Source organism: Ailuropoda melanoleuca, chromosome 8 (assembly GCF_002007445.2).
Source record: "Ailuropoda melanoleuca isolate Jingjing chromosome 8, ASM200744v2, whole genome shotgun sequence".
Taxonomy (NCBI): domain Eukaryota; kingdom Metazoa; phylum Chordata; class Mammalia; order Carnivora; family Ursidae; genus Ailuropoda; species Ailuropoda melanoleuca.
In genome coordinates, this window is record NC_048225.1 from 43,786,100 (window position 1) to 43,797,663 (window position 11,564).

General features: G+C 41.4%; 1 long non-coding RNA gene across 1 annotated transcript in view; it reads right to left on the reverse strand.

Annotated features, from left to right (window-relative positions):
• Nucleotides 1-11,123, reverse strand: part of LOC117803356 — a 30,673-nt gene extending 19,550 nt beyond the window's left edge. Inside the window, exons 1-2 of the long non-coding RNA XR_004627123.1 lie at nt 11,058-11,123; nt 9,418-9,610 (exon numbers count right to left, since the gene is read on the reverse strand). This is a non-coding gene — a long non-coding RNA (uncharacterized LOC117803356). The remainder of the gene's footprint in view (nt 1-9,417; nt 9,611-11,057) is intronic.
• Between the last annotated feature and the right edge of the window lie 441 nt (nt 11,124-11,564).

An 11,564-nucleotide genomic window follows, 5' to 3' on the forward strand; every position in this document is an offset into this window, starting at 1 on the left:
TTTCACAGTTTGATAGCTTATTTCATTTTAGTGCTGAATAATGTTCCATTGTTTGGATGTACCACAGTTTATTCATCTGATCATCTACTGAAGGATATCTTGCCAAGTTTGGGCAATTATGAATAAAGTTGCTATAAACATCTGTGTGCAGGTTTTTGTGCTGCCACAAGTTTTCAACTCACTTGGGTAAATACCAAGGAGCACTATTGTTGGATTATATGTTGGTTTATTTTTTTTTAAGATTTTATTATTTATTTATTAGAGAGAGAGAGCACAAGTAGGCAGAGTGGCAGGCAGAAGGAGAAGCAGGCTCTCTGCTGAGCAGAGAGCCCGATGCAGGGCTTGATCCCAGGATCTGGGATCGTGACCTGAGCCAAAAGCAGCCACTTAATTGACTGAGCCACCAGGTGCCCTGCTGGATTATATGTTAAGAGTATGTTTAGTTTTGTAAGAAAGTGCCGAACAACCTTCCAAAGTGGCTGAACCACTTTGCATTCCACCAACAATGAGTTCATTCTCCACATCCTTGCCAGCATTTGGTGGTGTTAGTGTTTTGGTTTTTTGCATTCTAATGTGTAGTGGTATCTTGTTGTTTTAATTCACAATTCCCTAATGACATAATATGTTGAGCATCTTTTCATAAGCTTACTTGCCATCTGTATATCTTCTTTGGACAGATGTTATTCTCTATTTTTAACATAATAAAAATAAATACTTGCCAATTATTCAAACAATATACAAGTTTACAAAGTAAAAAGTCAAGCTTCTCTTTCCCTCAATCTCATTACCCAAAAGTAATCACTGTTAACATTTTCTTGGTCTTCCTTCAAGGCATTTTTGTATGCATTTACGTACCTACATATGTATATTTTTACACAACTATACGGTTTATCTTTCAATAGTATTTTGCGAGTTACTTTTTAAATGGATGTTAAAAATATATTACTTTAATATATCTGGAAAATCTTTCAATATCAGTAATGGCTGCAGGATATACCAGAGGATGAGCATGCTATAAAGTAATTAATCAATCCCTTAATGGACATTTAAGTTGTTTCTTTTTTTTTTTTTTTACCTTCAAGTAATTCTATAACAACCACCCTACATGTATATATGTCTTTGTACAAACATGCCTGTATTTCTGTAGGATAGATTCTTAGAAATGGAGTTGTGAGTCAAAAATCACATAATTTAAAAATGTGATAGAAATTGCCCTCAGCATGCCTGGGTGGCTCAGTCAGTTAAGCATCTGCCTTTGGCTCGGGTCATGATCTCAGGGTCCTGAAATCGAGCCCCGCATCGGGCTCCCTGCTCAGCAGGGAGCCTGCTTCTCCCTCTAACTCTCCCTCTGTCTCTCTCTCTCAAATAAATAAATAAAATCTTAAAAAAAAAAAAAAAGAAATTGCCCTTGAACTGCCAAATCGTGACCAAAATGGCTGTTTCGACTTGCACTACTATCGACAGTGTTAGAGAATGTATCAAGTATCCAGAAAAGACTTCAGGACTCCAAATGGTGTCTTAGGGGTCATCAGGGGACCAGAACAAGCAGGAAAAGGGTCCATGCAGCAGCCTCCTACCCCCTTCAATCAGACTATATCTGCTTTGATCAATATCGACTGGAGTTAGTATAGAAGTCCTCTTGAGGAGAGGCCTCTGGTACTGAACCAAGCACATTAAAAATCATTGAAATAAGAAATGACTTCTTTTGGTTAACAAACAATTCATTAGTTACTTCGGAATGTTTTCAGTTGCAAGTAACAGATAATCTAACAACAGAGATGGAATTAGTAGGGCTTTATTTTTCTCACATAATAAAAATCTGGTGAGACTCACAGATCCTTTGGGGCTTTCCCTTAAGGTTGCCAGATGGTGTCACCCCGCGTCAGCATTATCTTTGTATTCAAGGTGGGATGCAGGGGAGATAGCTTGCACCAGGTATTCTGGCCCTTTTATAAGAAATGCAAAAGTTCTTCCAGAAGCTCTTTACTCCGTCCTGAGACCTTTGCTTGTATCTCATTGGGCCAGAACTGTTTTTCCACACAGACCCTAATCGCTGTAAGGGAGGCTGGAAAACGAGAATTTAGATTTCCCCAGCCTTTATAGAGGAGCCAGGCAAAGATAAGCAGGTTAGGAGTCACTGTTGGGCCATCTACAGAGTACATCAGGGACTGCCCCAGGTGCTCACCATACTAAATACTAAAGACTCATAAATGAGATAGTCCTTATGCTTAATGTGTTAACGGTTGAAGACAGGCATGTAAATAAACAGCTTGATTGCATACATTGGAGCAATACAAATATTATATGTCCCAATGCAAAAATATGTAGAGGAGATATTAGATGGTTTGATATCTAAAGTGGGGAAGGATGGGGAAGGCCAGGTAAGACTTCGTTCAGGTAGTGACATTTAAGCAGTCTTCGAAAATGAGTCGTTGCCCATGGGATGCTCAGAAGGTGAAGTAGTGCATTCCAGGCAAAGGGAATGGGGGAACAGAGACATAAACCCATTGGGTGCATTTCAGGAACTGCAAGTAGTTATTATGACTGAAGAGAAGGTTTGGGGTAGGTGGTGGCAGGGGAGTCCTGATAGGAGATGACCCTGGAGATTTCTGCCAAGGCCAAGTCACAGAGGGCCTCCCGTGGTCCACAGTACGGAATCTGGACACTCCTCTGACCTGATAGTGTCACGGAGACTGTGTCCTATAAGCTGTCAAGTGCAACCACAAAGTGGAAAACGTGTGAAAATAGTCCTAAATACTTACTATCGTTAGTGGATTTCCCTCTTTTACCTGGATGGAACCACTTCTTCATTCCTGAGTGATCTGCACACCTACTTGCCCCAGCGAGTACTTGCTGGATAAGAACTTGCCGCAAAGTCCTAAGGGAAGTTGCTGTCCTTCTCTGGGCCTCAGTTCTTCATCTATAAAATTATAATTATCCTCTGTGGTGTAGGACTTTAATTTTTCCCCCCAAAACATTTTCAGATTGCATCAGTCATGAGTGTCAGTCTGGTATAATTAAAGGGAAAACAACAAGAACAACATAGCCGGAAAGACCTAGGTTTGAATCCTAGCTGTCTGTGTTTTAGCAGAGTGACTATGTGACACGGCCTTGAACCTTGTATAAGACACGTGTAAAATAGGGAAAATGCACCTACCTGTGCTTGGTGCATAGTTAATGCCCAATAAGTAGCACTATTTTTATACTTCACAAAAAGTTTACATCTACCCTATAAGGTAAGTGGAATAGGTCTAATGTTATCTTAATACAAGTGAAGATCCAGAGGCTTACAGATATTGGTGTTTTGCCAAAAGAGCAGCCAGCCAGGTAGTTGGGCTCAAAGCCAAGTTCCAACTCTAAAGTTAGCACTGTTTCCACTAAGCTGTGCAGCTTCTCCCCTCTAAGTGAAAGGATGGATTTGGATCTCTGTGATGCCTGTCAAGTAAATGATTTCATGAATATATTAGAAAGCCCGCACCTTCCTCAAGTCTGAGCTCAAGGAGCACACAGGCCCAAGTGACTTCATATTCCACTATAATTCCTGAGTGTATAACTGGGACACTCTAGCCTCGTGTCTAGCTTCAGCAGGACTGTGACCTGCAAAACTGCAGGGACATTGCACATTGATGCTGAGGTACCAGATATCCTGGTAACTTAAAGTGCTGCAGTACAAGGGGTTAAAGGAAGGGTGGGACTTCCCTTCTTACGGGTAATAGTACACAGCTTTCTGGGAAGCTTGCAAAAATGCAAGTTTTAGGAAAAAGACTGTCATTATTTTTAAAAAATTAAAAGATCGGATCATGACACAGGAGATGACTTTTATGAGGAGGAAGTATAAAGAAAAAAGAGGCAGTGGCTAAAACAAAGGAAGACAAAAGGATATTTGGCACAGGAATAGTTTTGTTAGTGGTTCAATGTCTACTGGAGTGTTTGATGCACGGGGGAGTAGAAAGAGTTGAAACTAAAAAGATCACAATGGGCTGTTCGGACTTTATCCTGAAATTGCTGAAGGATTAAAGAAGGATATTAACATCACAACAAAAACAACAAAATAATAATAACAACAACAACAACAATAATATTGCTATTGCAGTAGGTTGAATAATGGTCCCCCAAAGATGTTCACATTCTAATTCCTGGAACCTGCAAATATGCTACCTTACGTGGTAAAAGGGACTTTGCAGGTGTGACTAAGTAAGGATCTTGAGATGGAGAGATTGCCAGGAATATCTGGGTGGGCCCAATGTAATCACAAGGTCCTTCTAAGGAGAAGGCAGGTGGATTAGAGGAGAGAAGGAAGTGTGCCAATGAAAGCAGAGGCCAGAAAAAGAGAAAGAGTTTGGAACATACTATCCTGCTGACTTTGAAAATGGAGGAAGGGACCATGAGCCAAATGCAGACAGCCTCTAGAAGGTGGAAAAGTCAAGGAAATTGATCATCCTTTAGAGTCTCCAAAAGGAATGTGGCCCTGCTGACATTTTGATTTTAGCCCCATAAGACTCCTTTTGGACTTCTGACCTCTAAAACTGTGAGATAATAAATTTGTGTTGTTTTAAATCACTAAGTCTATAATAATTTGTTACAGCAACCAGAGAAGGCTAATACAATCACTACAGCTACAATTTAATGTGTATCTATTCCATACAAAGTATCTCATATACATTAACACTAACCCCAGGGCCAATTCATAGGCATTCAGCCTATGCTGTCGCACAAGCCTCCGTGCTTACAAGGGTCATGAACTTGGTTTAATGACTTGCTGCTGCTGACTTGAAGCCCTTAATCATTTAACAAGGAGCTGTCCTGCATTTTCCTTTTGCACTGGGCTCCACAAATTACATGGGCATTCCTGCCTATTCCTAACATCAATCCTGAAAAATGTGAAATGAAACTGGAGATCTCAGAGAGAGAGAGAGAGAGGGAAAGGGTATAGCCCAGTAATAAATGCCTTGAGTCAGATGGTAGATTCTGCAACTTACCAGTCATGGGCCCTAGGACAAGTTTATTAATTTTTTCTGAGACTCAGTTTCCTCCCTTGCACTGTAATTATAATATGCACCTTACAGAGCTGTCACAAGGAGTAGAGATGATACACATGAAGTGCCTACACCTGACTGGCAAAGAATAGGGACTCAAATAGATAGATGAAAGTTATAATTGCTCAAAGTCCCAGATTTAGCAAGAGCCAAATGTGGATTTCATGCCCATATTTCCCCCATTACCTCTCCTTTCTCTTGGACTTGTATTTTGGAAGATTACTTTGGCAGAAGGGGATTGGTCTAGGGTAAGACTAGAGGCAGAGTGACCAGTTCAGAAACTGTGGCAATGTAGAGACAACTTTGGAAAGACTGCCCATCTCATGCCCTCTCTTTGTCTCTGATAATTGCCTCCCACATGTGAGGGTCATCCTCTAGCAGCTGTGTTTCCATCATGTGACTCAGCCTCTCCACTGTTCTGATTTTTGTTGGTCCCCCGACTCTTCCAGAAATGCACGAGTTTGAGCTGAGAGATACAGACGCTGAGGATTGTAGGAACCAAGTCACATCCATAGCAGACCCTCTAGACAAGGTCCATGGGCTACCTGCTTGCTGCCTGGGTTCCTGGAAATGCCCTAGAGCCTGCCTTTCTACAGTGACCCTCTCAGTCCCTCCTTTCATTCCGTGTATGTATCCATTCAGTAAATCTTTTCATTTTCCTTCCTAAAGTGACAAAATTACAACCAATAGAACCCTAACTCATACATGTAAAAATGCCACAATCATTTGGAGAAATAATGAAAACATGAAACAAATTAGTGTCATAGGTTTGGAGAGAAGAAGTACTTGAGAGACATTTAGGAATATGTAGGGTAGGGAAGGAGTTTGGAGTGACTTCCAGATTTCTGACTTGGGCAATTGGGTTGCTGGCATCATAAAGATAGGGAAATGGGAAAAGGAGTGGCTGGAGGTAGAAATACTGGATTTGAGATGCCCAGGAGCCATTCAAATAGAGACATACAGTTGGAAGTTAGAGAAGGACATTGGGAATTCAATTTGAATCAGGAGATAAATATTTGGGAGTTTTCAGCATTTACATAGTCATTACTGCCATGGGAGTGGATGAGATTGCCCAGAGTGTTAAATGAAAAAAATAAGAATCCTGAGAACGAAATCCTGGGGAATACCAATCTCTAAGAGGCAGATAAAGGAAAAGAAACTCTCAAAGGAGATAGAGAAGGAATGCTCAGAGAGGGGGAGAAGAACCAGGAGAGGGGCTAAATGAGGGGGAAGTTTGAAAATGCAGGTGTCTAAGTCAGCTGACCATTTAAGGAGCATTCTCTTCATCTATGGCTGAGGCTACAACCATCCTATGAAACATAAGTGAACCCATGTTCCCAAACCCAGAGAATTCCTTTAATCTCACCTGCTACGCTTTGCTTCAACCCCTAGATTTTCCTGCACTAATGGCCTCTTTGGATCATTGACTCAGTTACAGTGACTAAGTGACTAAGTGATTAAGTGTGGGCCCTTAAAACATTGTAAGTTTCTTAACAGTAAAAGAAATGCCAATCAAAACAACCTATTATATACCTACAGTATTAATGCACAGGAATGAAGCAATAAAACCCTGTTTTGGCAGAGGCTGTGGGGTAATAGGTAGGCATGAGCTTGGCAAGTGGCATTTTATACACAGTCAACCTTTGCAGAGTAACCTGCGAAGCAGCAATAGAGCTGTGTGTGCCTTTTGTTCCACTCTGGAATGCACCTCAAGGAAATAAACCGGGGGGGGGGGGGGGGGAAAGTGGCACAGATCCTAGTTCTACTACTTGTAACAGCATAAAACGGAAGACAGTATAAATTCTCAACTTCAAAGTAACGCTTTAACAATATTAAAGTAACTGCTTTGGAACACTGTGTATAACCATTAAAAATTACAACTCTGTGGATATGGAAATGTAACTAAGGAATAATGTTAAATGAAAAAAGCAAAGCATACCAACTTGGGTGAGGATGTGGAGAAACTAGAACCTCATACAGTGTTGGTCGGAATGTAAAGTTATTCTAGATGGACAGGAGTGAAATTTGACCCAACAATTTCACTCCTAGAGAAATGAAAACATGTGCCCACACAAAAACTTGTACATGGATATTCATAGCAGCATTATTCATAATAGCTCAAAGGTGGAAACAACCCAAAAGTCTATTGACTGACGAATGGATAAACAAAAGGTGGTGTATCTAATGGAATATTATTTGGTCACAAAAAGGAATGAATTATTATTACATGCTTCAGCATGGATGAACCTTGAAAACATCAAGCTAAATGAAAGAAGCTAGTCACAGAAGACCACATATTTTTTATACTATTTATATGAAATGTCCAGAATAGGCAAATCTATAGAGACAGGAAGTAGATAAGAGCTGGGGTAGTGGGGAGAATGAGAGGATTGGTGGGTTGTTGCTAAAGGGTTCAGGGTTTCTTTTTGAGATAAAAATGTCCTAAAATTGACTGTGGTGATGGTTGTACAACTCTATGAATATACTAAAAACCATTGACTTGTACACTGTATATGGGTAGAATATGTGATATGTGAATTATAACAACAAAACTGTTGCAACTCTTATTTTTTTAAAAGCTTTTATGTATTTCTTTGAGAGAGAGAGAGAGCATGAGCATGGGTAGGGTCAGAAGGAGAGGGAGAAGCAGACTCCCTGTTGAATAGAGAGCCCAACGTGGGACTCAATCCCAGGACCCTGGGATCATGACCTGAGCCGAAAGCAGACACTTAGACTGAGCCACCCAGGAGCCCGCAAAAATTCTTTAAAAGAATCATTGAACTTTATGTTCGCAGTGAGTGAATGTTATGAAATATATAAAATACTTCAATAAAGCTGTTTTTTTTTAAAGCAAAGCACAAATCGGTTGCTATTTTATATGCATCTGTATTTTTCTAAAATAACAAAGGCAGAAAGAGACTGGGAGTTAGTAGAGGTTTAAGAGCAAGAATTTGATCTGGGATCTAAAGGCCTGATTCCATTCCTCATCCTGCCATTTCTAACAATGTGACCTTGGGCACATTATGGCAATTCTGAGTTTTAGTTCTTCCGTTTGTACAATGGGGATATTAGTCCCTACCTCACATGGTTATTTTGAGGCATAAATGTTTAGTGGGTTCGTTTTCTTGCCCTTTTGGATTGCTTAAACATGAGGTTAAAAAATGTGGCAATAAAAAGTGAGATAACATATGTGAAAAGCATTTGAAAGTGAAATCTTCCATAAAAAAGTAAGATAGTCTGGATCCTGATTCTATACTGTGGCTTAGGAAACAGCATGAGCAGAGCCTCAGCCTTAAAAAGAAAGGACCCTCCCTTTGCCTGGTGCCTTGGAAAACGCCTTCATCACTGGCTGTGCGGAAATTAAGAAAAGCTTCCCATGCTCTGAAACACTAGTTATAAAGGTAACTTGGGGGCGACACAAAGGAGCTAAAGGTGTGTTAATGCCAAGTTACCATAGCAACATGCTCTGCTGCTCTATCCCTCCCATTCCTGAGCCTACCCCCAGATGAGAAGAACACGGGAACAGAGCCATTCTACATGAAATTATTTTCTTCATATGCAGATAGGGGAGACATTTACACTTCCCCACAAATAATGTTTGAAGGGAGAAGTCTTCTGAATTTTTACAAAACAATCCCCTCTTCTTTCTTCAGAATCAAATTCAAGATCCTATCCACCCTTCAAAATGCCTGGCATGTGGCGAGTACTCAATATATAGCTGTGCAGTGAATGGATGAACAGAATTTACCCAGAAGTCCAAGGCTGGAATAGAACACCATTGTTTATTAGGAAGAAGAGACTAATGAAATGTACACCAGGAATTTCAGAAAGGACATCTAAATTCATACTCCACATAATTTGGTGTCTGTTCCAAGCCACACGGCATTTCCACATCTGGATCTGCCCCATTTACAAAACTGCTTCAGCCCGTAGCAAATTCCCCTCAAGTATCATGCTTATCATTCTGAAAGGACACAGTGTTACCCCACCAGGGTTACTCAACCTGTTATATTGCACACATTTTCAAATGCGATGCAGGAACAATATGTGAAAATGACCAGTTAATGGCTGTGCTATTCTTCACTCTTCTGACTTCTGTGGCCTGATCTTGACAGAGGAGGGAGCCTGATGGGGCCCACATCTGGGTAAATCATTTCCTCCTCATAATGGGCAGAGGCAAATATCCCAGTGCCAGAAGGGCTGTTTTCAAAATCATTCTTCAGGGGTTGGAAAACCTTCCTCAACTCCAGGAACCAGGCTCTCAGTCCCACCACAGAGTCAGGCTTTGGAAAGGGCTCAAAGTTCAAGAGAAGCTTCATATCTGTTCCTTCCCCACAGGAATATTCTCACATTTTTGACAACTCATGGGTCACCTCCTTACCAGAAGACATTTCGTTCTTGTGATCTCCTTGGCCACATTGTGAAACTCCTCAGGTCAAAGCGGAAGGACAGAGAGGAATCTTCATCATCACCAGACTTGCAGTGAACTTCCTTGAACCAGCAATCACAGCATCTACAAACTGCTGAGTGATGGCACTTTGCAAACATTATCTCAGTTAATCCCCAAAACAGTCCTGGAAGGCAAGTAGTTTTCATTCATTTTCTCCTTGAGGAAATTGAGGCTCAGAGAGGTCTTATAACTTAGTCAATGGTTGCACCATAATTTCAACCAGGTCTGACTGAGTATATGGTTGGTTGGCTCTAAAAGAGCTAAAAACAGCAGCAGCAGCAGTAAGCTGGTGCCAATACTACTATGCACCAGAGATTTGGGGGAGAGCAAAGGGAAAAAAACCTGGCTCTGACAATACCCTGATAACACTTAGACCTTATTAATTTTAGACCTTAATTGGAGTAGCATACGTGTTGTGGTTGATGGCAGTAGGAAAGGAGTAAGCAGGAAATACCAGACCCAGATTCTGGCTAATCAGAAGATTAACCTATACCAAAGGTGGCTCTGCCTCTGATGCTCTTTCTTCCTCTCCCCTTCCACCCTTGCAGACCCATCTTTTCTGTAAACGCTCTCCTGACCACCATGTGATCCTCAGCCTTTATCCTTTGCTCTATGTTCTCTTTCTACTTTGTGGTATCTCAGTTATAGCCTTCCCTTATCACATTTTATTTTAGTATTTTATTTCTCTTTCCTCCCTACCTGGCCAGAGCATCTTGAAGCCGGCACCTGTGTCTTAGTCTTTTTTTTTTTTTTAAGTAAGCTCACGACCCTGAGATCAAGAGTTGTATGCTCTACCAACTGAGCCAGGCAGGTGCTCCTTTGTCATCTTTGTACCAGTAGCTTGAACAGTTCCTGGTAAATAAAAAGTCTCATGACCTTCTAATCTTTGTTTTCCACTTGTAAACCAGTATCCTCACTTTCCCAGCATCCTGACTTCAATGGGACTTTAGATAGGATATTTATGTATTTTTATTGGCTGCCCAGCATCGGACCCCCTTCCTACATCTGGGGAAATGGCCATCACATGAAACATAGGTCTCACGGAAGGCAGAATATGTCTTCCCTTTATGGAATTCAGGAAAGAGGCCAGACAGTTGCCCTCCTGGATCCCTGGCAGCTGGAATGCAGGCCTACGACCCAAGCTCGGCCCAGCTGATGCTTCTGCCCAAACCTTGAATTTGAATCGAATGACCCAAGAAATAGGGACAGTTTAGAATTTGGGCTGGTGGCAGCACTGGTGTCTACTCTTCAGTGGGGGTGGCAGCAGCATCTTAATTGAGATATTTCTGTGACACAGTCTTTCTGTCTTCTGAGATGGTCTCCTTTGCTTCATGTCCATTTTCTACGCTTGATTTTCTAGCCTTCCAGACACTTGTGTGATTTGCCCGATAGCTCTCAAATAAACTCCTGTTCTGATTAAAATAGCCAAAGTTGGTTTCTGTTCTTTGCATCCGAGAACCCTGACTGATACAGATGATGGACTCATAGTAGGTGGTCCTGGATCCTGGGAAGCCAAAGGCCAACAAGTAACTTCTCCCTGATCCAATCCCAAAACCGAGATACAGGATTACCTTTCAGTCCACTGTACTCGTAGTTTCCCATAGCCATGATCGGACTTTGTCCTCACAAGAGCTCTACCTATAGGTAGGTGGGTAAGTAGTAAAACAAGATTTTTTTTTAATGGTTTTATTTAATTACTTGAGAGAGAGAGAGTGCACGAGCAGGACAGACAGGACAGACGGAGAGGGAGAAGCAGACGCCCCCTGAGCAGGAGTGTCAATCCCCTTGGGACTCAATCCCAGGACCCCAGGAGCATGACCTGAGCTAAAGGCAGATGCTTAACTGACTGAGCCATCCAGGCGCCCCCCCAAAAAACAAGATTTTAAAATGAGAAAAGTAAAGCTCAATGAGACTAAATGGCTTCCCTGAGGTTCCCAAATTAGTGACAAAACCCAGAGTATAATCCACACTTCTTGATTTCTAGCCAGAGGCTTTCACCTGAGTAACACTGAATGCCTAACCTCCATTGAATTTTAAAGAATTCATTCACAAATATTCATTGAGGATCTGTTATGTGC